At 46.7% G+C, this 26,599-nt stretch overlaps 1 protein-coding gene across 12 annotated transcripts in view; it reads left to right on the top strand.

Moving 5' to 3' along the window:
• The window catches only part of SPATA22 (spermatogenesis associated 22), a 1,667,071-nt gene that overhangs the window by 34,477 nt on the left and 1,605,995 nt on the right, over positions 1–26,599 (top strand). The window contains exon 1 of one of the 12 annotated variants that reach the window (XM_078679933.1): positions 3,254–3,362. The exons of the other annotated variants lie outside the window; for them this stretch is intronic. The gene's annotated coding sequence lies outside the window, so the exon portion shown is untranslated. Of the gene's footprint in view, positions 1–3,253; positions 3,363–26,599 lie in introns of those variants that run through there. 12 annotated transcript variants of the gene reach the window in all.

Raw genomic sequence — 26,599 nt, 5'->3', positions numbered from 1 at the left:
TGTACTGTGCTTGCTCGTGCTACCATCCCACTATGTGCAGAATTAATTTGTCTTACTGCTTTGCTAAGAGTATATTTTACAATAGTCTTGTTTTTTCTTTTTTATATAGAGCTACACCTTCCAAGGGGAAACCTGACAGGAAGGAGTTGGCCGCCAAGGCCCGGCGCCGTAGCTGTAGGGCATACAGCAGGAATACCGTCGGCTGGTGGTTCTGGAAGAGGAAGAGGCGGCAGCAGCTGCAGCCTCCTCCAATGCCCCAGGCCCCAGCCACCGCCCTCCAGTGTTACGGCGCCACGGTCTTGCAGCCGCCTGCCGCCGCCCCTCCTTTAACATCACTGCTGCCCCCCCTGTGGATGAACTGCCACGCATTGAAGCGCCGTGTTGCCCGCTTAGAGGAACAAGTACGTGTCCTCCAGATTAAAGCCAGCTGAGCATAAGACCCTGTTCATTGCCCCTTTTTTATTTATTCTTTTGGTGGGTGGGAATCAGGCGTTGGGTTTTCTTTGGACAATTGAATATTAGGTTGGACTTTTTCTTTACGGACATTGGTTGGGGTTAGGGAGAGGAATGGGTCAGGTGTTGTGGGATTTTTTTACATAGTTTATTTTTGTTAGGGATTACATTATATATTTCTACTTTACATACGATGTTGTTATTGTTTTGTGGATGGGGTTACTGTTTTACATCACACTGTTTCCTTGCTGGTGCAGGGCCGGCCACGGCCGGTGTTTGATTTAAATATTTGTCTGACTTTGTAAGACACAAACAGATAGATGGCACCCCTCACTGAGTGACTTGTCCTACTAGTACCGTCAGTCTCTTCTAGTCTATGCATTCTGCAACTGGACTCAAAGTGGTGTGTGAAATTGAATTAATGAAAACATGTCCATTATTAATTATGCCTCCGCCAAACTTCTCTTACCTTTGCTCGATGTTTACCTTAGGCACATCGATGGCTGCATGGTGATGATGGTTTCCTTTCCTAACATGCCATGGTTGTGGTGGTAGTGGTAGTAGTAGACACTGGCAGCAGCATTGCAAAAAAAAAATGAGACAGGCAGTCGCCTGAGAGAGACTCTTCGAGGAGTAGTAGAATGAAGTACAGTACAGAACTTACTAAGAAACAATAATATGCAAAAATACAACAAAACATAATGGTAGTGGGGATAGCCTAGTACACAGAGTTACAAACTATAGTTGTGTCGAGTAAATTGACTAGGCCTACAGTACACTGGACACAAGCGTAACCGTTAGTGCTGTGTAGGAGGATGACAACAAATCCAATAGATGCCGGCAATTAATGCTGATGTATTAGGTTCCTTTGGTAAAAAAAATGACCTCACAAATATACTGCTCATGGGTGGGCAAGCAGAAGAAGATCCTCGCCCTGCCTTGAAATTGAAGTACTGTTGCTTTTGCCACATCCGCCCCAGAAAGCGTGTGATACATTATTGGTGTACATTTAATTTAGTCACACCTCAATAAGTCACACAGCCCCAAGGAAAGAGGGTTAGGGTTTGTTGAATGGCTGGGAAGGGGGGTTTGGGGAAAGGTTTGACACAGAAAAACAGTATGCATGGACAAACACCAACGACAATACTACCATATCCATATCAATATGTTAAGAGAGAAAAAGGAAATGCACGATGATGATTGATAAGGAGATCCGGATTACATACAGTTTGTGTTCAGTTGTACCAGGCTTACTTTTACAGATAGCAAAGACATTTTTTATCTGTAGAGATGAATTATAAATTCTGGCATTTTCGCTCTCTCTGCGGAACGCAAAAATGTCAAAATATCGCAATTTCCGCGAGCGGAACGGAATTTGACGGCCACCCATAGCAGAAAGTGCTGCACAGACATGAGGTCAGAAATATTGCACTCAAAGCTAAAATTACTGGCTAGCTTTCATCTTTCTCCTAGGCATTTTGATAGGTCAGACGTGCCAGGACTTGCCCATTAGTGCATCCCTGATGATGGGAAAAGGAGCAAGTACAGCTACAAGTCAGCTTATGTCTCAGTGCCCCTGGCCTATGTTCACATCCAGTACGGCGCTTACAGGGTCAAACTAGGGGTTACATGCCCCTGCCTAAACCCCTTCCTAAACCCCTCTTTAGTTCTTCCTACCCCCGTAGTATTTCCCATTTTCCAACCACTCTCCTCTGTCTCTTACAGATTTACTACTAAAATGCATACGTAAATTACGCATGCGGATAAACTGTAGTCAGAGGAGAGGTTTTGGAGGGGGAGGGAGAGACCTCTGATAAGAAAAATATAGTTGACGCGTAAACACTGCACATAGGTTTGTCAATAGCATGTTGTAGTACTTCAAAACATATTCCAAAATGCAATGTGTGACTATGCCCATTAGTGTTCCGACACTCCGATATGGCTACTTTCATCATCAAATGACCTGCCCGACAGTGAAGTTTATGCTGCTGTGATCACTGATGTGCATCATCCTACTCACTTTCAAAACCAGTTCACAAGCAGTAAAGTGTGGCAGCCATCATGTAAGCTGGGATTTATAAGTGCATAATTATACGGAATTGCATAAAATAAGCCTGCATGCCTATTCTACCTTGCATGGTGACAAAGGCATCCTTTTTTAGGACTTAATCCTCTCTTCTAATACAGAATAAATGTAGTTCATTAATGGTCTTGACTGAAAAGCACTTTTTTTTGTGCAGAGTTTTATATAGCGCGAACTTGACCCGAACTGAATCAGGTATCAGAGTGCTTTACATTGCACCAGTTATGTTACATGATGACACACATTCATTTTTGTGAGGCACGGGGAGAAGTGGTTTTAAGTTCACTGGTTTCTCTTGTTTTTTCAGGACAGGTAAGTCTATCATCGTCTGATAACTCAAAGTGCATAATTTCTCACTGGGATAAAGATTCTTGCTCCCTAATGAAATTATGTATGGCTTGTCAATCATTAATGGAGAGAACACCTATCCTTTGATTCCATCTGTACCTGTACGAAAAAGGCGTGAATACTTTTACAAGCAAAAGAGAGATGTGTTCAATCTGAGATTGACTGGCTAAAAGGTATGTAAAGGATATTTTGTTTTGACCATATGGATGACAACTAATTTTCAGAGATGTATATCTCACAACACCCAAATCCATAACTTTTTTTGACCCTCCACTTGTAGTGCCAAAAAATGTTTGTGTTTCCCATATCTGCTCACTTGAAATTATTTGTTTCAATTATAGCTCAGGTATGCAGCGCTTGCTGAAAGGAGATGATTATAAAAAATTTTGCCGGCAGCAGTCTGCATTAACAAGGTCAAACATCCTACAAAATATCAACTTCATAAAAAATATTCAATGGATCATTTGCAATACAAAGGGTGAGTTGCTTTATTTTTTCTCCTTTGGTGTATTATATCTATTACAATCTGGAAGTATTGTGGATATATTTCATACAAATCTACTTTATGTTTATGAATTTAAAAACATCATTTTAATCACTGTTTGGTGAGCTATGTCTAGATGTCAGAATACTTTCCAAAGACTACCACTTTATATTTTTACATTATGTTTAAAATAGTATATAACTTATATACACTAAGGTAGATATGCTTTAAACGATCTGCACATCAAAGTGTTTCCTTTATGTGACAATCAAAAAACAAAACATTATGTCAAATCTCAGGTGCAACCTTGGTGTCAAACACTCATCCACCTAGAGCGTTTATTCCTGAATTCACAATGAGTGATACAGGTCCCAATTAACAGTAAAGACACCAGAACACATCATACAAAAGTTACTCTCATCCCTTGTGCATTAGGCACTATCAGCAACAATATCATCATATGAGAAAAGAGTTCCACATCGATAGATATCAACGTAGCTGTAGATCAGTCACATTTTATTTCTTTATAGAGCACAGTAGCCAACAGCCGACGCGCGTTTCGCCCTGCCTGGGCTTCCTCAAGGCTCACCAATATTATGGCTCACACCCTGTTTTTCCAATGAACACTGCAAGTGGTTTTGATTCCAACAATGATTCTCATATATCCAAAGTACTAATTATCGGGTTCTCATTATGTTCTCCTTAGTATTACACATAAAGATCACTGCACTTCGTGTGCCAAGTCTCAGTCCTTCATGTCCATCAGTATCGTGGAGCCATGACAAGTTCCATCGAGCAGTTCACCTTCCGTTCTCACAACGTCTCTGTATTTCCAAAGTCCGGGTTAAAATAGTATGATGGCATGTATATTAATACTTAGTGTGGCCATGTGTAGGCTGATGTGCAGGAGATGATTAAAGATTCCACTGATCCTTCCTGATACAAAAATGACCATATCCCAAAGAGAGAATTGCACAAGCTATTGGAAAAAGCCATATATGGCTGGGACAGTGCAAGTTTTCTCCTCACTGGTTTGAGTGACATATATTTTATCCCCCAACCCGCAAAAAAAGTGGAAGAGGTTTTACAAAGGATCATGATGGAACTGCTGTCCTTGATAAAAGGTAGTTCATGTCTTAATTATCATAAAACATTTTATTATATTTGGTCCCATATCATGTCCATTGAGCACATACGGATTCTGTTGTTGCTGTTTTGTATTGCCTTTTCATTCTGAACTGTCTCTAAATGAGAATGAGCAGGTCTGCTCTGGTTCCAGGGTAAAAAACTCTAATGTAAAGTCTGGTGACAGCAAAGGGCACTGATCCACTCAAACATTACCTTGCACTTGAGCAGCACTTGCACTCTGTAGATAAGCAGCCCTGTTTTACAACTTGGGTGTAGGATCCTTTTGGGGACTAGAAATGTGTTGGCAGAGCAGTCTCTTAACTAATTGAACACAGTGTCTGAGGACTTTATCCTGTCCAACAATTGGGTCAATTTAGGGCACAGCTAGGAAGGTGTTCTTTTCTTTTTAGGACTCCCCTATGCAGCGCGCATGCGCTGCAAAGGCGAAAAGACCTTTTGGGATCGCTTTGGCTTTACAGCCAAGCACGTGCACGCATTCCATTGTCTTTAATGGCAACGTGTGCACGTCAGGAGATTCACTTGCCTGAGCGAGTGCCGCCAAATGGAAGCAATTATCGTTCCCGCGAGTGAATCGCGCAGGCCCTCCTTTCCCTCCCTGCTGCCGCGCGCGCCTCCTCCTTCTCCTGGCAGCCTACGCGCTTGTGCTTATGGGATAACAGAATGCGGATGTATGACGTTACAACGCATACTTTTACCACGCCTACCATTACCACGCAATTTTTACAACGCAGGATCCATTACAACGAAGTACCATTACCACGCATGTATTTACAACGCATATACCTTTACAACGCATACAATGACAACGTAAGTATTGGTAAGTATATAATATTTTTTTAAATTTAATTTAATTAAAATTAATATAATGTAATTTAATTTAATTTAATGTAATTTAATTTAATTAATTTAATTTAATTTAATTTAATCAATTTAATTTAATGTAATTTAAATTTAATTATATTTAATTTTTACCCTGTACCCTTTTACCCAAAAACCCAAAACTGACCCTGAACCCTAAAAATACCCCTTTACCCAAAAACCCAAAACTGACCCTGAACCCTAAAAATACCCCTTTACCCAAAAACTGAAAACTGACCCTGAACCCTAAAAATACCCCTTTACCCAAAAAACTGAAAACTGACCCTGAACCCTAAAAATACCCTTTTACCCAAAAACTGAAAACTGACCCTAAACCCTAAAAATACCCCTTTACCCAAAAACTGAAAACTGACCCTAAACCCTAAAAATACCCCTTTACCCAAAAACTGAAAACTGACCCTGAACCCTAAAAATACCCTTTTACCCAAAAACTGAAAACTGACCCTAAACCCTAAAAATACCCCTTTACCCAAAAACTGAAAACTGACCCTAAACCCTAAAAATACCCCTTTACCCAAAAACTGAAAACTGACCCTGAACCCTAAAAATACCCCTTTACCCAAAAACCCAAAACTGAGCCTGAACCCTAAAAATACCCCTTTACCAAAAAACCCAAAACTGACCCTGAACCCTAAAAATACCCCTTTACCCAAAAACCCAAATAATATTTTTAATAAAATAATATACTTACCAATACTTACGTTGTAATGGTATGCGTTGTAAAAGTACCTGCGTTGTAAATACATGCGTGGTAATGGTATTCGTTGTAATGGATCCTGCGTTGTAAAAAATGCGTGGTAATGGTAGGTCGTTGTAAAAGTTGCGTTGTAAAGGTTGTATACCACAGAATGCCCACCATCCCTTCCAGTTTTATCCCAAAATGCCCCTCACCTGGGATCCCACAATTATACCCATGTGACAGAAGAAAGCTGCTTCAGTGGGACCTGCAGAGTGCGCAGTTCTGCAACCCTTGTTCCAGTTTTACTTCCTATTTAATTTCACGAGTCTCCTTTATAGTATTCGAATACAAGACAACAGGAAAACACACGTACCTCCAATTTATGTAAGGTTCCTTGATTGTTCCCATCAGTCAGCATTTTATGCACAAGAACAACACGCACAATCAAAGATTATTCTTCGTCACTACACACCGGTATAAAACGAAAAGCGTCTAATGTTGTCAAATGACTGCTCAAGTTAGTCTGACCAAATCCATATCGGGTGCTTTCCACAAATAACTTATACTACCTACCTGATGACAGTGTGAAGTCTCCTCAAAAGCCGACCAGCCAGGGTCGCCATCTTACTTCCCCACCCAGGAAATTACAATGACAGCACTTCCAGGGTCAGTTCTAGTCATAGAGTTGTTTGAGATGACGAGCACTGTTACCATGGAAATACAAAAGCGTACTCTGTCTGCACGAACAGGAGATACCACTCTTTTGGCACACTGTCATGGAAATAGAAAAGAAGCACTGCACTGAAAGTTCTTGCATGAGGTAAGAAAAAGTGGCAGCCACCTTGGAAATGGATGGCATCTATGTAACGCCTTTCTGGGACAGATGCCTTCGTGACAAAAGTACAAGAAATGGCTATATTTTTTCTATAAAAATCATGCACATTTTGATTTATATTGCCAGAGGTGAGGATTATATTATTCTTTTCGTTGCTTTATTTTCACAGCAACTCAATTGCAAAATACGAAAAATTCAACATTATCTAATAACCAACAGCAAAACTACAAAACGTGATCCGCATCAATTCAAAAGATTCCCCATCAATAAAATTCTATGTCATGACTAGACGCTTTTTTAAAATTTATTTTAATTGAGAAAAAAGGCATGTTACATAAATAACACGTTTGCAATCAGGGTGGTTCATACAGTGGTCAGGCTTAACCTCTCCCAGAGCACCTCATACAATAGCTAGATAGTGACCTCGTTATACAACATCTAGACCCACACTGACGTCCTCTTTGGTCCGAGGCGGTGCACAAATCTCCCCTCCGTAAGAGTTCCACTGACCTAGGGTGACCAGATTCTCAAAACAAACAAGCATTGGCATAGCCTATAGGTCTCCTTTTGGGATCTTCTAAGTATTTAGTAATGCAGCACAATATCCTTGGTGCAACAACGTCAACCGTTGCGTGGCTAAACACTTATAAGGTCCCAAAGGCGAGACCTATTGGCTATGCCAATGCTTGTTTGATGAGCAGGAGATCAAAAAGTGAAATAGTATGCTTTTCAGATTGACCATATTTGTCTACACTCTCTTAACTAGTAGATTGATCTTCTGAAACTGCTTCTTTCTCTATCACAGTTCAAAAATTTACATTTTCTCTCCCCGCCTCCAACATGACCAGTGACCTTATATCACCTGTGCTCCTGTTGGAAGTTTATGGCCTTGTTCCATTTTTAAGGCAGCAACCTCTTTGACAAAATATCCTAATCTATGGTTTGTTATCTTTCAGAGTTTATGAAATCTGTGTACAAGACCAAAGGCTGTCGAACCATGAACATCAAAAAGTTTCATGGAAAACTAGCCATAAAGATCTGCTTTGCCAGAAGAAAACTGAAGATACCAGCAAATCTAGACTCAAACAGCAAAGTGCCGGTTTTTATTGACCATTTCCTGTCTACTTTTACTATTCCATTTTGTGGTAGCCTGAGCCCTTGTGGGATCAGGTATGTGTTTCAGCTCAATAAAAATGCATTTGGAAGCCTTTTTGGATCAATTGTATTTCAACCTGTGTCTTTGTTTAGTCTTTTCCCTTAGATCTGAATCAGTATTAGAAAAGTCAGGTAATGTCTTGTACTCAAAAGAAGGCAATCTCTACTGAATATGAGGGAGTACCTTAAGTTAAAAGCCATATTTTAAATAGAAAGGGGCCCATTAGGATGGTGGGCGGACGAAACCTAGCGGTGCTGGGAACGGCCGCCAGATGTGCGGTGGTCCCGCACCACTGATTAGGATGCAACCGCCACCCTGGTGGTCGCATTCCGCAATCTTGACATTGTGGCAGGTGCTGCTGTCAGCAGGACCCTCCGCAATGCCAAAAAGACATTGTGTGAATTGCCATGCACAACTTGGCAGGCACCGCATGGTGCCTGCCACCTTGTGCATGGCAATGTATGGGGTACCATAGGTACCCCCCAAGTGCAGTCTACCCACGGGGGCCCGCAATGGGCCCCCAAAGCGTATCCCGTCAGCCTTTCCATGGTGGCATCGCCGCCATGGAAAGGCCTTTGAAAACACCCCTCCTATTATGGATGGCAGTGCCTGGTAGGCACAGCCACCATATTAGTGGGCAAGTCCGCCCGGCCGGCAATCGTAAAGATTGCCGGCCGGCGGAAAAACGGCGGACGCACTTTGCATCCACTGCGATACCTCCCGCCATGGTAATATGGCGGGGGGTAAATCAGGTTGTGATGGCGGGCGGATAGCCACCGCCGGCCGGGTGGTGGCGATCCGCCTGCCATCATATAATCATCCAAAAAAACAACAAGAGAGATAGGGATAGATGACACTCCTATTCCCCAAACAAAATACTGAAAAACAACAATGGAGTGACAGGACTCAGTCCAAAGGAAGGCTTTTATTATATCCCAGATGGTAGTTCGTGGACAAAAACCCCCTTTACGCTCATTTAAAAGATGTCATTCTACACATCCGTAGTACAACATACATAGGAAGCAAACAATGTTTTTTAATAAAACCCTCACTCATCAACATAGTTGATGACATGCTTCATCATAGGGTTTTTTACCAGGGAGACAAAATATCTCCCCGGTATGCTACCACGCCTGAGTTACAGCGGAGCGGGTATCAGCAAATAGTGTGGTGAACGTGCTTTGCTAAGTGCGGTTACAAAATGATGAACTGTCCTCCAATTCAAATTTAATAAAGAGTCAGGCCACCATTATTAAAAAAACTAGTGAAACGGACACTTTTTGACCAGCAATTCGAGTCAAATGTGTCCTCAGTGGGTTACAAGGTCGACATATTTCTGCTATTGAATTGCTAATTTAGCCAAGCATTCATCAGGGCCCAGAAAAAGAAAAATGGTGATATTCCCCGGCGGTATACGCACCCTAAGGCGTACCCTAACCTTGGTAATATGTGTGGTGTTTAAAAACTCATGATTTTACCCGGACGTTGGTTAGTCTTGGAACTCCCAGACCTTACCAATCTGCAAGAAAGATTATCATAATCAAACAGAGTGAACAGGTAAACATGAGATCAATGCAAAAACACTGCCTTTGTGTTCCTGCATGCTTATTTTATATATATATATATATATATATATATATATATATATATATATATATATATACACACAAGCTTCCTATGTGATTAAATGCTACCGGATTCAGGGTAATCACTTCATATATATCAACCGGACTGATTCACCAGCAGATACAGAATGTTCCACTTCCCTCTTTAGCAAGGAACACTCCTCTCTCCACATGTAGTGCCTTTACTTCGACACATTTATCAAAAAAATCTGATCTTTATTTTAAATTCAGAATTGATAGACCTCCATCATTATAGCCTTAAAGTGGAGTGTATCGTATTTGGATCCCAACTTTCCTTGATCAAAACAGAGCCCTAAGAAGACTTTTTACATTTCCCATTGACATTTCAGATGAGGCACATGAAAACTTCTGTGGTAACGGACATTTAAAAACACACAAGAGAAAGAGGCAACTTACTTAAAATCATCAACAGTTCGCTAAACTCGGGAATTATCCCAGACTGCCTCAAGGTCGGCCAAGTCACACCGCTACTAAAAAAAACAGGGCTGGACACGGAAGACATGAACAACTATAGACCCGTGTCAAACCTTCCTCTCTTATCCAAAACACTGGAAAAATGTGTTCTCCCACAGTTAACCCAACACTTAGAGAACATCAAGCTCCTCGACCCCCACCAATCGGGTTTCAGAAAGGGATGCAGCACTGAAACTGCCATCCTAAACGTCATAGATGATCTACACAAATCACTTGACTCAGACCAATGCTGCCTTCCCATTCTCCTTGACCTATCGGCCGCATTTGATACTGTCGATCACACACTGCTCCTAAAAGTCCTTCAAGAAAGAGCAGACTTGGAATTGACGGTACTGAACTGGTTCTCCTCCTTCCTACACAATCGCTCGCAAAGAGTAAAAATCAAAAACTTTGAATCCGACCCCCTACACGTCAGTAGAGGAGTCCCACAAGCGTCAGAACTCTCCCCCCAACTCTTCAATATCTACATGGAATCCCTCACCACAATACTCAGGAATTCCAACATCCCCTTCCACCTTTACGCTGATGACACGCAGCTCTATCTGGAAACCACCTCTATGGACGACATTCTCAAACTCAATGACACGCTCAAAGACTTCCAACAATGGCTCTCAGAAAACCACTTGAAGCTTAATCAAGATAAAACCGAAGTTCTACTCATCGCCAACAGAGACGAAAACCCCCAAATTGAAGAATGGCTCAAAGTCATCGACGCCCTCAATGGCACCCTCAAGCCGAAAGATTCGGTCAAGTCCCTAGGTATCACCTTAGACCCCAAATTAGACATGAAAAAACACATTCCTCAATCTGAAACTTTTCTACAAAATAAAACCCTTCCTGCCTCCAAAGGACCTTCAACAGGCCACTCAAGCACTGGTGCTTTCCAGAATTGACTGGAATCGCAACCCTGACCGGCTCAGCCAAAGCACACCTAGGCCCCTTGAAAACCACCCTCAATGCCGCGGCTAGAATGGTCACAGGAACCAAGAAATTCGACCACATTTCCCCCGCGCTCAAGGATCTGAAATGGCTCCCTATTGAACAACGAGCCAACTTTCGAACAGCATGTCTTACACACAAAGCCCTCCACACAGGCAAACCAGAATACCTGGCCACGAAACTCAAAAGGGCTGGCCAATCCAGGAACCTCAGAAGCTCCAACACGCTTCTTCTCATTCCTTTGAATTCGCGGAAACGCAAAACTAAAAGTAATTCCTTTGCGGGCAATGCACCCAGGATATGGAACGCCATCCCTCCCCACATCAGAATGACATCCCATTTCCCGAAATTCAAGACTTTACTCAAAGCCCTCTTCCTTGAGGCCACCTGAACTCTATGGCGATGATCTTAGTACCCTTCACCCTTGTAGACCTTATGATCTGTATGACTATGCTATTTGCAATGCCCTTAAGTTCTCAAGTTATCAACCTTCCATCGCCGTTAAGGCACATTGTTGTACCTGCTGTGAAGCGCTCTGATACTCTTGGGTCCAGCTAGCGCTATACAAAACTTTTAATAAATAAATAAATAAACTTCAGAAGAACGAGAAATATGCTCTCTGGGCACTGCGGCAGGGGTATTCTTCACAGTAAGGATAATCTGTGGGGGAAGGATGTTGAAACCCCCCTTGTCACTAGGATAATTTAATTCTCAATATAATACATTACACTTAAGAAATTGTGTGGTGTGATTTTCGAAAAAGCGCGTATTAACTTTAGATTATTAGAAAAGGCGCTATGGGTGAAAAGACGCGCTTGTAAATGCAAAGCAAATGGACTATTGAAACAAGCCGAGCCAAAGTGGTTGGCCCCTGGTGGAAAACTGGGGGCTGATTCCCTCTAATTCGTAAAGTCCCTTTCCGAACCTTTGGGCCAGATAGTATGAATCTACAAGGAGAGAACCCTAGGACTTGCTTTTTCCCTTCCGACTCCCCGCTATCAACCTGCTTCAGTCACATCCGCGGCCCGAATATTCATTTGTGGTTTGGGCGCGGAAGTAAAAGAAGGCAAAAGCAAGGTTCACATGATCGAAATCACATGTGCGGGATGACGTATACGGCGTCCTCCCGTAATCCTCCGGCTAACGGTGCAAATAGTTTGAGAAGTAGTAGAGAAAGCGTCTCTGTTTTTTTTACATATATTGTAACAATAGAGCGATGTACTCATTTGTATACAAATAAAATCAAAATGCGAGCTTGAAAAGATTTACAACTCGATTTTGTGCATATCGCAATCTCCACTGTCCTGTCCTCACTTTTACCCAAAAAAGGTTACTCGATAGGGTGAACGTTTTAATTTACACATCCACCCCTCGAAAGCCAAATCTGACTTCTATGTCCCCAATATAGCGGAAGAGGTTACAAAGTAGCAACTACTTTTCTAAAGCCACTTTGACTGGAGATGCTTGGATAATCTTTCATTATTCATGGGGTGAAAGAGGGTTTATTGTTTATTGGAACCATTATTACCTACTACTATATTAGTCTGAGTTCATATCACCTATGATCTTTGACAGTAGGGAGTCTAATTACACATTATACAACCCCTGTAAATCTGGCATTCTAGCGATTAATGCACGGGGGGATCCCTGACATCTCTGGATAAACAAGATTACTGATAAAGGCGATTATAGGGAAGTCATAGAGCGATCTTATGGATAAGGCAAAGTTCATACGTGCTTTGTAGATTCAATGTAAAGTCAGTAAATGTTATAGTTTTTAGCTCCTATGTTTTCTTTATAGTTCCCCATGGAATATCATCATTCAATCCTGAACAATGAGATGACAAACGATAAATCCATCGCTGCTCCTTTTCAAACAATGCACCTTGGCACACGCCTTGTCCTACTTATTGCTCTATAATCGTCCACCTCATATCATTTGGTGTGTGATTATGCTGTAAAAAGTGTGAGGTTAATTTTGTAGTATTCTTCCTACAACGGATGTTGCTCCGATGTTCAAAAATTCGTTGTTTTATACGTCTAGTGGTCATGCCGACATATTTCATATCGCAGGGGCAAATGATTAAATAATTGACGTCGCTGGAGTTGCAATTTGTGTGGCTCCGCTGTTGCCACAGTTTGCCAGGTTCCAAGTTCAAACATTTAGTGTTCGTGGTCAGATGGCAAACACTACACCCCCCACATGGGTAATGCCCAACAACAGAAGGAAGGCCCCATATGTTCAGTACTGTGTTATTGTCCTCTGTTGTTGGCAATCGTGGACGTGTATGGACCAAAGAGTCCTTGATGCTTCTTGCCCTTTTGTAAGAAAATAGAGGTTTCTCCCAATCATATTGGGTACTGGTCAGAATCCTCCAATGTCTGTTGATACATTTACTAACAAGATTAGATATTGGATTGTACGTGGTGACACATGTTAATGGCACGTTATCCGATAGTTCTTTTGTATTTTCTTCCAACAGGGCATCCCTATTCAGATTTTTCGCTCGTTTATTACTCTTCTGTAGAAGATGATTAGTATAGCCCCTGTGATGTAATTTGCTGCTCAATTGCTTGGCTTGATCTTTGTAGTCAGTAAGTTCACTACAATTACGTCGTAGGCGTAGATACTGCCATAAGGGGAGATTTTCCCTCAGTGGGCGTGGGTGAAAACTCAAAAACTGGAGCAGATTGTTATTTGCTGTCGGTTTATGGTATGTTTTTGTTTTCAGTTGATTGCCTGATTCTGAGATGTTGACATCCAAAAAGATGATTTCATTGGTGTCATATTCATTTTTTTTTTTTTTTTTTAATTTGTTTTATTGTTGCATCAGAATAGGTGAATACAGTGGAAATAATCTGCTGACGTGGCATCAACATTCAGCCATGCGTGCAACGTTTTTCGGTTTATACAACTGGTGCAATATACAGTTCCTCAATCAATTTGTACAGATCGTGCAACCATGTCTGCAAGTTGGGAAACAGTAAACCTGCATGGTCAAGAGTACAGTGGACAACAACAGGTACGTAAATTCCCGTCACAGGGGCGTTGGATCGGGGTCTGTACTGTCCGTGAACGGTGCTACCAGAGAACAAGGGGGGACAAAACCGTGGGAGGGAAGCATGTGGGCGCCAGCATGGTCAAAACAGGGGAATACCGGTGGTGGGCGTCAGGGGGGTGGGGGGGGACCCAGGGAGTTAATCAGCCTGCGTTTCAGAAGGGTGGGAGGTCAATCAGGGGCTTGCTCTGGGGGAGGGGGGGAAACACCAGGCAGATGCTATTGGTCTTCTCGGGCTGGAAGGGGGGGGAAGGGGTAGGTGGATCGCGTACACTTGTGGACTGCCGGAAGCTGTGGAGGAGCATGGCCCAGTCCATGGATATAGGAAATTTACGCGCGCCCCTGGCCTCTCCTTCTCTAAGAGCATCCTCTTCCGCCGCCGCCCATTTACCGACCGCCCCCGTCCAGGCTGCTATAGGGGGACCCTCCGGGGATGGCCAGCGCATGGCTATGCATCTGTTCGCTAACAAAAGAGCCAAGGACACGAAGCGTCTATGCACTGGGACTCGCTTAGGGACATGAAAGATGCCTAGTGCACTAGACTCCCAGGTGGATAATGTCGTGAGACCTGTCAGTTCCGACAGGGTGTCGTGTACCGCCCGCCAAAAGGGCTGAAGGTCAGGGCAGCTCCAGAACATGTGGCGAAAATCTGCAGCAGGGGAGCAGCATCTGGGGCAGAGGAATGACGTGGAGGGATAGAATTTCTGTAAGCGCGCTGGGGTGAGGTACGCCCTGTGCAGGATGTAGTATTGGATGTTCTTGAAGCGGGCGTTCCTGGAGACGCGTTTGGGGGCCTCCAGCGCCTTAGTCCACTCAGAGTCATGTAGTGCACGGCCTATGTCCTCCTCCCATGTAGCTCGCAAGGCCGTCAGGGGAGCGTGTGAGAGTTCACGGATGGATTTATACAACCAGGTGACTAAGTGGCGTCCCACCCCCATACGTAGGATAGTGTGTATTACTGGATGCGTGTCTGGCTCTCCCGTACGAAGGTTAAAAAGGGGTCGGTATCCATCAATCAGCTGTCGATATCTGAGGAATTGGCCCGGGGGGAGCCCGTATTCAGCGGTCATGCGATCAAGTGTTTTTAACTGGCCTTCCTCAAAAAGCGATTCCAGATCTGTGATGCCACAGCGCGACCATTCGGCGAAGAACGGGGCCGTGAAGTAGGAGTCCTGTCTGGGGCTGCCAATCAGTGGTAAGAGCGGAGAGTACGGAGGCCTATTGGGGGACATTCGGTGGATCCGCATCATGCACCGGCGCGCTATCGCCACTTGGAGGGGGTATGTGCGCCGTGGCTTGGTGCCCGGGAGTAGTAGACGGGTGAGTTCTGGGGCCGCGATTCTGCCGGTCGAGGTGACAGTTTCCTGAGGGTAACGATCCGCCGTCCAGTACGACAGCCACTGGAGCTGTGCTGCAAGGAAATATGACTCGAAGGACGGAGCTTCAAGCCCGCCCAACGTCGTGGGAAGTTGGAGGGTTTTCAGGGCGACCCTGTGTCGGCCCTTGCCCCAGATAAGGGACCCCAGGAGGGAGTCAACGTCGCGGAAAAAAGACCTGGGTGGTACTACTGGTAAATTCGTGAAGTGGTAGAGGAGTCGGGGAAGCATTATCATTTTAGCCAGTGCTATCCGTCCTATTGGGGCCAGTGGGAGTTTATTCCAGAAGGCGACAGCCGGGCGCAGATTGGCAAGTGCTTTGCGGTGATTCCCTGCGAAGAGGTCAGCTGGGGAATGGTACAAGTGGACACCGAGGTAGCGGGGGGCGTCCGCGGACCATGAGAGGTTATGCGTTCCGAGCTCGACTTCCCGGGGGGGTAGGCTCAGGTGTAAGGGGTAGACTGTGGATTTATCCCAGTTCACCTGTAGTCCCGAGGCATCCGCGAATTCCTCTAGTGTCACCCCTATAGGGGTCAGGTCCGTTTCGATGTCTCGGACGTATATGAGGAGATCATCCGCATACATTGAGACACAATGCGTGCTGTCCGCAAGTGGGATACCCCATTCCGCACCCTCCAGGCGCAGCCGAACCGCCAGCGGCTCGACTGCCAATGCGAATAAGAGAGGCGACAGGGGGCACCCTTGTCGCGTGCCCCGCCGAACCTCGAACGCTGGTGATATACGTTTCCCGATACGGACTCGCGTGGTCAGATCGGTATACAAGAGGCGTGTGTACGCTATGAGCGTCGGGCCAACATTGAGGCGTTGCAAGACCGAGAAGAGATAGGGCCAGGTGAGGGTGTCAAATGCCTTTTCCAGGTCCATAATGAGGCAGGCGGCGCGGGGAAATCTGCCACGCACCTGATCCTGAACATGGAAGACACGGCGGAGGTTCTGGGAGGTGTTTCTCCCCGGAACAAAGCCGCATTGGTCGGGGTGGACCAGCGGGCGTATGACCTGTGCATAACGATCAGCCAGAATTTTCCCCAGGATTTTACAGTCGGCTGAGAGGAGCGTGATGGGGCGGTACGATCCCATGTGGAGTGGATCTCTGTGGGGCTTGGGAAAGGTGACAATCACGGATTCCCGCAGTGACTGAGGTAACCTCCCTAGATGAAGGGACGCCCCGAATACCCGCGACAAATGGGGGACCACCTGGGGAGAGAATGTCGAGTAGTACTCCAGCGGAAAGCCGTCCAGTCCCGGTGCTTTATTCCGGGACATGGCCTTAATCGCTTGGGTGATGTCAGAGGGTTTGATCCTGGCGTCAAGGGTGCGCTTGTCCGAATCCGAAATCGTGGGTAGCGTCAGTGGGTCTAAAAAACTATCCACCGAAAAAGGGGAGCATTGGGTCGGAGTCCCGTACACTTGCGTATAGTGTCGCTGGAACGCTAGGAGGATCTCGGCCTGTGAGCGCACCAGCACGCCGTCCGGATTGATAATATCCGTGATCGGCTTGATTTCGGTATCCTGCCTCGCCATCCAAGCCAGTAGCGCTCCAGTTTTGTCTCTGTCCTTATGTACCCTGGAGGCGTAAGTCCGAAAATTGTATCTTCGGAGGTCAGCGCAGGCGGTCTGATACTCCGTCTTAGCCTCGGCCGTGAGCATGGCGTGCTCCTCCGAGTCGTCAGGCTGTGTAGTGAGTGCGGCCAGAGTTTGCTCTGAGGTTTGGAGCATCCGTTCCAAGGTGCGGAGGACCCCGACTACCTGTTTGATGCATTCGCCTCGTGCCACCACTTTAAAAGCGTCCCATTCCACCAGTACCGAAGATGCCGTGTCTGTGTTGTGTGTAAAGTAGTCTTGGATGCTGGTTTTGTGTGCGTCTCTGAATACTGGGTCTGAGAGGCAGTCTCTAGGGAGGCGCCAGGTGGGGACTGGCGGGTGCGGGGGGCGCCAGCTCAGCCGAACGATGTGGGCGTCATGATCCGAGAGGATCCGGCCCAAGTAATCTGTAGATGTGATCTTAGGGAGGATTGGTGCAGAGCAGAGGAAACGGTCCAGGCGGACCCTGAGGTTATGTGGAATCGAGTGGAAAGAGTAGACGCGAGCCAGTGGGTGTAGGTGTCGCCATGCGTCGGTGAGTGCCCAGTGCATAGTCCATGCCTTGAAGAGGTCTGCCTGCCGGGGGGCCGGGGAGTGTGTGGGGGGAGGATGCGAGCGATCCAGGGTGGGATCCAATGAGCAATTAAAGTCACCTCCCAGCACCCACGGAACTGTAGTGAACTGGGCCAAAACGCCCGTGAGGTGGTCCCAGAATTTGTCCTGATCTGTGTTGGGGGCGTATATGCTGCCAAGGAGTATGCCTTGGCCATCAAGTATCCCTTCTAAAAGTGCATACCTGCCCTCTCTATCTACCACCCGTCGAAGCTACCGGAAGGGAGTGCCAGGCCTGACCCAAATTAACGCGCCGCGCGCAAACGCCGAATAGTGTGTGGCACAGAGGATCCCTCGCCACTTGACCTGCAAGCGGGTGAGTTCGGTAGCGTTAATGTGTGTCTCCTGGAGAAACGCAATATTGGCTGACATGCGCCTAATATATGAGTAAACAGAGTAGCGTTTGCTGGGTGTGTGTAGGCCTCGTACGTTCAGTGTAAGGACATTAATGTCTGAGCTTGAGACTGCCATTCGTAGGATGCCGTGAGTGGGAGAAGGAGCCCCCTGCAGCCCCCGGCGGCCGCCAGTGTGTATGTGCCACGTGTGCTCCTATGCGCCAAGCTTCCACAGTCATAGGGGAGGGACTAAGGGGATTAACAACAAACAGAACCGTAGATGGGAAACAGTCCCAATACAGGGGATATCTCACCGGAGGTGACATATCCAAACTAGTGTCCCACTAGGGGAGAAATACAACAAATATCTGCGGGGGCGGCAGCGTGTGTCGCTGCTGGGCCTGTGCGCGGGTCGGGCTCTTGCAGGAGAAGCGTCTATCGCTCGCTAGCGCTTACATGCATATGACAAAACAGTCTAGGCTCCTAGACGTCGCGCAGCACCATAGGTCACCATGAGAAGGATATAACAGTGGGTAGTCCTTTCATCATGAAGAGGCGCCAGGTTGGCTGGCCAGGGTAGCGTCCAAGGTGTGCCCCGCAACCAGGGGGGAGGAGATCGGTCCGATCCCCGACAGTGTCCCATCACTGTCCCGGTCCTTCTCAGGGGTGAACAGGTGTGGTTGACCCTCCAGATCCGACGCCGCGGGCGACGTGTGCAGTCCGGACACCGCTTTTAAGGCCTCTCGTCGCTCCTGCATGATTTGTGTGAGGTCGGGTGAGCCCGTGGGGGGTGACCCCTGGCCCCTGGGGCGGCCTGATCGAGCACGGCTCGCACCTCGTCGTCTGGATCGTCTGAAGTCGTTGTTGCGTGCTCTCTGGGGACCAGGGTTAGGGATTATTGGGCAGTGAAACTCAGTCCAATCCTGCGCTTCCTCCGCCGTGTTGAAGAAGAGGGCTTTCCCTTTGTGCAGGACCTTCAGGCGGGCCGGGAACAGCAGGGAGTATTGAAGATCATTTGCACGGAGGCGTCTCTTGACGTCTAGGTAGGTGGAGCGCTGGTGCTGGACTTCTCGTGCATAGTCCGGGAACACCATTACATGTTGGTCCTCCACTTGTAGGGGGCCCGCCGTCCGGGCCGCACGGAGCACCGCATCACGGTCTCGGAAGTGCAGGAATTTAGCCAACATGGGTCGCGGAGGAAGGCCCGGCTTGGGTGCCCGGGCCGGGACCCTGTGGGCTCTTTCAATGGAGAAGTATGGCGACCTGTCCGCCTCCGGTGTGAACGACTTGGTCCAGGATTCCATGTACGTCAGAGGGTCCGAGTTCTCAATCCCTTCCGGCAGACCGAGGACGCGGATGTTACATCTTCTGGAGCGCCCTTCCAAGTCCACTGTGCGTTCCTCGAGGGCCGCCACGCGGTGTAGGATCTCCTTCAGTTCCGCGTCCTGTGTTTTCATCGTAGGTTGCAGCTCGGACACGATTCGTTCTCCCTCCTTCACTCTGTCCGCCAGCTTGCGATGGTCGTCACGGATTAGGCTGATGTCCGTTGTCAGGGCGCCTAATCTTTCCTCCATCGAAAGGCGGGATAATTCGATTGCCGCCAACACCTGGTCCAACTTTGCCGACAGTGTAGGGTCGGGTTGCGACGCGTGGGCTTGCGTCCATGTTCTCGTCTGTGGCATCCTCTCGGGGGCCGTCTCGGGGACAGTCGTCCCTTTCGAGGAATTAGTCTTCCCCATGAGTGCTGTCAAAGACGGGTAGGGGACCCCCAGGCCCCTGTGCACCTTGCGTTCAACGGGTCACCACCCTTCGGCCCGTTCAGGTAGGCAGCAGCTTAACGTAGGTGAAACGTCCAGTCCTTTGCGATCCCGGGGTAGTCACTACTCCTCTTCCAGGGGACCTCCGTCAGGTCAGGGCGCCGTCGGTAGCTCGGGACTGCAGGGGGCGACAGTCCAGGTGGCGGGAGATGTACAGCCGGGGGGCACCGTCACCATAGGGCGCCCTCAGTAAGGCCGGGTCTTGCGCCCCTTCCTCCCCGGTGCGCAGCACTGTCCCCCAGGCCGCCGGTACACGGGAGGAGGAGGGGGGGGGGAGGGCCGACACCTACCGCCTCCAGGAGGGATCGTGGTTGCCCGAAGGGTCCAGCGCCACACAGGCGGCACCTCCGCTGGTGTCCTCCGGTCCGCGGCGGTGATCTGGACAGCACCGGGATCAGGCTTCTGGACGTGGAGAAGCGCCGGTATAGCGCTACTTCAGCAAGGCGGCCGCCATTTTGTGCGCCGGGCTGCCTCCGCAAGTCATCAGCTCCGGACCGAAAGTCCGCGATCCGGTCGCTGCACTCCTCACCGGGGCATCAGCGCCGTCAGCAGTCCGCCTCGGCGAGTGGTCGCCCCCCGGGGACAGGAGTCCAGCAGTGTCGTCAGCGAGCAGAAGGAGCCGCGCCCGCCATCTTGGGCGCTCGGCACTCTGCTCCAGGCTCGAAGAGGGACGGGTCAGTGTCCAACGGCCGTCCGCAGCTCCCACGACGCAACTAGAGGATGCCCCACTGTAGGTAAGCCTCTATGGGGTAGTAGTTGGTAGGCTGAGGCTCCCAGCGATCATTGGAAATGGGCAAGATGCTAGCCCGATCGCGGAGCCTCAGCAGGACACAGCCGCCATCGTGGCTTGCCAAGCCACACCATTGGTGTCATATTCATGAGTGAACTTGATATGTTGGTCACATCTATTGATCCACTCTAGGAACAATGTCAGTGTTGTTTCTGTCCCCTGCCAGATGACCAGAACATCATCGATGTACCAATGCCACAAGGTCACATTCGATGAAAAAGGGTTAAACTGTGCCAAAATATATTAGCATTCAAAATCATACACGTATAACCCCGCCACGCTAGGAGCAAATGGACTGCCCATCGAAGTCCCCGTGGCCTGGAGATAAATATCTCCACGGTATTCAAAAAAATTCCTTTTAAAGCCATAGTAGCACAATCGATCACAAAAGTTCTCGAGGTGGTGTACTCCCAATTTGTTCTTGTCAATGTATCATCTAGTACTTTAATAGTGTCATCCTGAGGTATGCACGTATATAGACTTTCAATGTCTAACGTTACCAAGAGACAAGGGCCTTCTGGCAGTGTGATGGTATTCAGCATACTTAATAAGCTCTTGGTAACCTTAATATACGTGCTGGTGCCCTCTACCACAGGTCTTAAGAAAAAGTCGCAATACTTGGATAGGGCTTCCAACTGGGACCCAATCCCCGACACAATAGGTCTACCTGGAGGAGGTAACCTATTTTTATGCATTTTGGGGAAGGGTATAAAAATAGGGAATTTTTCTTTCACTCGTGGTAAAAAAATCAGCCTCTTGTTTTCAAATGAGTCCATCCCTTACAGCAGTCGTTACCAACTCCAGGATGTCTTCCTGTAGAGTCTGAGATGGATCCTCATTGAGGCGGGTATAATTCGTGGTGTTATCAAGGAGGCGTCTGCATTCGGTGTCATATTCAGTTTCATCCTGGATGACAACCCCTCCCCCTTTGTCAGCGCTTTTAATGACAATACAGGTATTGTTACGAAGTGAATCAATTGCTTTGAACTCACGTGCTGTTAGATTTTTAAAAGGGGTTGGTTCCATCATAGTATCGACTTCGTTGTAAACAGCTTGTTCAAAAGCTAGAATGCCAGCAGGCACCATCTGAGATGTAGGTGTAAAGGTTGATTTTAATCTGTACCCGGCCTCACTTGATGGTGATTGGTTGTTATCTCCCTCCCGTCTCTCAAAAAAGCTCTTAAGTCTAAGCTTCCAAAAGAAATCTGCCAGTTCACAATGAAGCTTGAAACGATCCAGGCGGGTTGTAGGCGCAAAGCCTAGTCCCTTCTCCAACACTGATAATTCATCCTCGTTTAAAATCACACTTGAAAGGTTAGTAATCAGGCTCGAAGGTTGCTCGGACCGGCACGGGATTCCTGTGTCTTGCTCCTCGTGTTGTCCCCTACTGCCTCTGTCTAGTCCCAATGTACCTAGTTTCCTCTTCTTCTTCTTCTCCGGCCCCTGCCTAAAAAAGGTTGTGGGAACATGTTCGGGGGAAATTGGGGGTGTGGGACAAATGCAAGATTCCATCCCATCATAGGGAAAAAAACCCTATGATGAAGCATGTCATCAACTATGTTGATGAGTGAGGGTTTTATTTAAAAACAGTGTTTGCTTCCTATGTAGGTTGTACTTCGGATGTGTAGATTGACATCTTTTAAATGAGCGTAAAGGTTTTTTTCGTCCACGAACTACCATCTGGGACATAATAAAAGCCTTCCATTGGACTGAGTCCTGTCACTCCATTGTTGTTTTTCATCATATAATCATCCCCAAAGTGTATTCTTGCTAATTCCTACATCAAATTTTTTATATTTTAGCTTCCTAATAGTTACTTAGAATTCATTGCACAGTATAAACAAGGTACATTTATTACATTCTAGTACAATTCTCTATTGTACAGGATGGTACATAAGTCATGCACCTCAAAGTACTTGTTTAGCAACAGATTAGTTGATCTAAAGTATGTGATGGCCACTGGATTTGAGAAGATGTGACTATAGAATGTTCTCATGTATTGTATTGTATTGTAATTGCATTTATATAGCGCTTACTACCCCTGACGAGGCGTCGAAGCGCTTTTTCGGCGAGTAGCATGCTATTCCGGGACCCATAGAGGATTAGTGTTGAATTAGTATAGTGAAACATGCAAGTACATTTTACATGTTGGATAGGTCAGTCAGTTATTTGGATTTGGAATGATAGCAGAAGGATAGAGGATGAAAAAGGTTTGTATGAGTATTTCAGATTTTGAAACATTCAATTTGAGATGGCTCCAAGTCATCCACTGATCCACGGCTCTGAGACAGCTGAAAATTGGTCATTTTCCAATGTCTTTGGGGCATTCTAGTTGAAGGAGTATTTGCGTGTCATTTGCATAGTTATAGCACGTGAGGTGAAATTTATTGATCAGTACAGCTAATGACTTCATGTAGATGTTGAAAAGCAAGAGCGAGATGATAGAACCTTGTGGGACCCCTGCTTTTGTGGAGTGCGGTTTGGACGAGAAAGGTGGGGTATAGATGACATTAGTTCTGTTTCGAAGGTAGGACGTGATCCAGTCTAGAGCTTTTCCCTCCATGCCGGCTTCATAGAGTCTTTGTTTCAGAGTGTCATGGTCAACCATGTCAAAGGCAGCCGAGAGGTCCAAGAGGAGTAGCGCTGCAACCCCGTTGCGGTCAACTGTTTTCTTCAGGTCATCCCAGAAGGCAAGGAGGCCAGATCCAGTGCCTCTTCCCGGACGGAATCCTGTTTGGAAGTCTGAAAGTATGTCATTCTCTTCAATGAATTGTGACATCTGGATGAACGCTGCTCTTTCTATCAGTTTGCCCAGGAAAGGTCCATTTGTAATGGGTCTGTAGTTGTCAGGGTTCAGCGGGTCCAAGTTTGTTTTCTTCAGTAAAGGGCGTATGAATGACTTTTTGAGTTCTTCTGGAAATATTCCAGTAATTAAGGAATTGTTGATGATTCTTCTTACTGGAATGGCAGCAGAGGTTGTTAAAAGAATTGTCTTGAAAGTTTGTGGCGGTCATGGGACAGAAGGGCTGCCGGCAGGCCTGCTTGCTTTGACCAGGCCCATAAATTCATTGTGTGTGATGTGTTGGAAGGAACGGAGAGTCATAGAATCTGCAATGAGTATTACAACCCTTACTCAATAATGAATCATTCATTGGTTGCCTACAGCCATCAACATGTTTCCTGGAATCATCCAGGAGCAATTCACACTCCTCTTGCATTTTTCATGAAATCATCCTATGGTAAGCTACACTCATTCTAAAGTTTTCATGAAATCATCCTGGAGTAATCCACACTCGCTCTAAAGTTGTCATGGAGTCATCATGGAGTAATTCACAGTCATCCAAAAGTTGTCCTGGAAGCATGCTAGAATAATCCACTTTCATTGTGAAGTTGTCATGGAATCATCCTGTAGTAATTAACACTCATTCTGAAGTTGTCAGTTGGTGTTCATTGAATAGTAAAAGATCATCATTCATATTCAATTGAAGTAATCAGGACACCATCCCAGAGTAGTTTTTGTGATGACTCTAGAGTTATCTCATTTAAATATGTCAGCCTTTGGGATGACTTTCTCAGATAATTACAAGAATAGCCCAGCTGAAGTCGGACCTCCCCTCGTTGAGAATCTCGCCGGGAGGTTTATTTTCCACGCTCACAATCGACAACTTGAAGTTGCTGATTGCGAACGAGGAAAAAGTTTCGCCGGGATGTCATTTTGCTTGCCCCAGTATTGGAACTTTCATAGATTCCCATGCTTTGTATCATTCCCCGTCGTCGGAATGGGAGCCTCGGTAGTATAAAAACCATAGAAACAAAAGAGAAACATAGGCCTAGGCCTCATCTCATTTTGTATCCTATCACCCTCTTTTTGTAAAAAGAGACCAAACTTTTGCTAGGACCAATCAGAGCAGCCTCACCCCCTAGAACCTTCCTGAGAGAGCTCGGAGCCTCAGATTTTTCTACCGCACGTTGTGCTAGGGAGTCTCCACTGAGCTCTGCTCAGTTTTCTCAACCTTTCTGGTTATTTCTTCAAGTTTTTCTACTGAAATCAAGACATGTCTGACAAGGAGAAGAAGGCCCTATTCAGGTCCTGTGCCTCTTGTGGGAAAAAATGACTTTTTGTGGAAGATAAGCATGAAAACTGTATATATTGCTTATACCCTGACCACAAGGCCACAGACTGCAAGATTTGTAGGACCTTCTCTTCCAAGACTCTTCGTGACAGAGAGGGTCGGCTTTTGACCTGGCTTCAAAAGATGAAGACTCGGAAGGAGGTGCTCTCATCGGACGAAGAGGATTCCACATCTTTTGCGTCCTCTCACAGATCCAGGAAGAGGGGTAGGTCTCCCTCTGGTTCTTCTGCAGCTGAGCCCCCTCTTAAGGCCCCTCATAAGATCTCTGACAGGTCTGAGAGGGCTGGTCCCCTTCAATCTCCTCACGGAAGTGAAAAGGAAAGGCAGGGACAGGCTGCTGGATTAATTACAGCCTCAAAGGACAAAAAGGAGGTTATTATCACTTCTCCTCCGTCCAAAAAGGAAAAATCCAGTGACAAATACTCTACTGTCACTCCAGGAACTGGGCCGGAGAAAAAACAGCGTTCATCGACGACGAAAACACCAGGTACGTCGACGACGATTACCTCTGTGAAAATTCCCGCTGTTTCCTTGGCTCCGTCGACGGGCTCGTCGGCGGTAGCGATCTCCACGTCGGCGACTTCGTCGTCCTACAAGGTTCCGGGTTCGTCGACGATAGCATCTTCCACGTCGACGACGATGAGCTCCGGTAAGGTGCTGTCAACGGCCTCGTCGTCGACGACGACGACTTCGACGTCGACGCTGATGGTGATGACGACGAGTTTCTCTACGAAGCCGTCGACGATCATTCCGTCGACGACCAAGATTACGTCAACGAAGGCTACTGTACCGTCGATGATTCCATCGACACTACCGTCGACGACTGCTGAGACCGTCGACGGGTCAAAAAATTCATTTTCCTATGCAAAAGATGAAAATTACACCGGAGATGACGTCCCCTCGACGAGTTTCGTCACATCCACCTACAATGCTTCTGGATGATGAGTTGGAAGAGGATGAGGATGAGAGTGGTCATTATGGGGCGGCCTATAGTCCCTCAGACTTGAATGTCAAATTGCAGGAGACGGACACAGAGGACTATTATGAACATACAGGTGGCCAGCAGTTTCATCACTATGTTCCAGAAGAGAGGCGTCCGTCTGGTGTAGGGCAGGACATGGTGGCCATGCCCGCCTCTCATCTCTGATCTACAGATGATGCTGCAGGACTATCGAAACAGGTTTCCTTCGGAACCTTCAATGCAGTCTGCGCAACCTCCACCTCAGGTGTTGTCACAAGCACAGCTAGTGATCGGTCTTCCTCCTTTGCCAGTGCCCACGCATCCACCGGTGATACCTATGATTTGTTCACGGACACCGGATCCCGAACCGGCCAATACTATCCAGCAGGATACCTCTTCGGACAAAGAGGCGATACAGGTGGATCCCTTGACTGATCCATTGCAAGACCCGGACTTGGATCAGGGTGACAGTGGCCTACAAGATCCAGACGCCACTGGTCGTGATACTTCTATCTCCCCTCCAGTGGATATAGGGGGGTTCCATAACCTGATGGAGAGGGCGTCAAAGAGGTTTGGACTGCCGATTACGAGGGACGAGTCTGAATGTTTCCTTTATGACTTCAAGGAACAATACAGAAGATCTGTCAAGTCCATTCCCATAATTGAACATGTGTGGGAGGAAGGTATGAAAATCATGCAAAATCCAGCTACAGTTATTCCAGTTCTCCCAAGACTGGAAAAGAAGTATAAGGCCCCAGAGGGCAGTCCAGCTTGTCTCCTTGGACAGCC

The sequence above is a fragment of the Lissotriton helveticus genome, chromosome 3_1 (genome assembly GCF_964261635.1).
Source record: "Lissotriton helveticus chromosome 3_1, aLisHel1.1, whole genome shotgun sequence".
Classification (NCBI taxonomy): domain Eukaryota; kingdom Metazoa; phylum Chordata; class Amphibia; order Caudata; family Salamandridae; genus Lissotriton; species Lissotriton helveticus.
The sequence above is the reverse complement of the archived record's forward strand: the minus strand, read 5'-3'. Positions and strand labels throughout refer to the sequence as shown.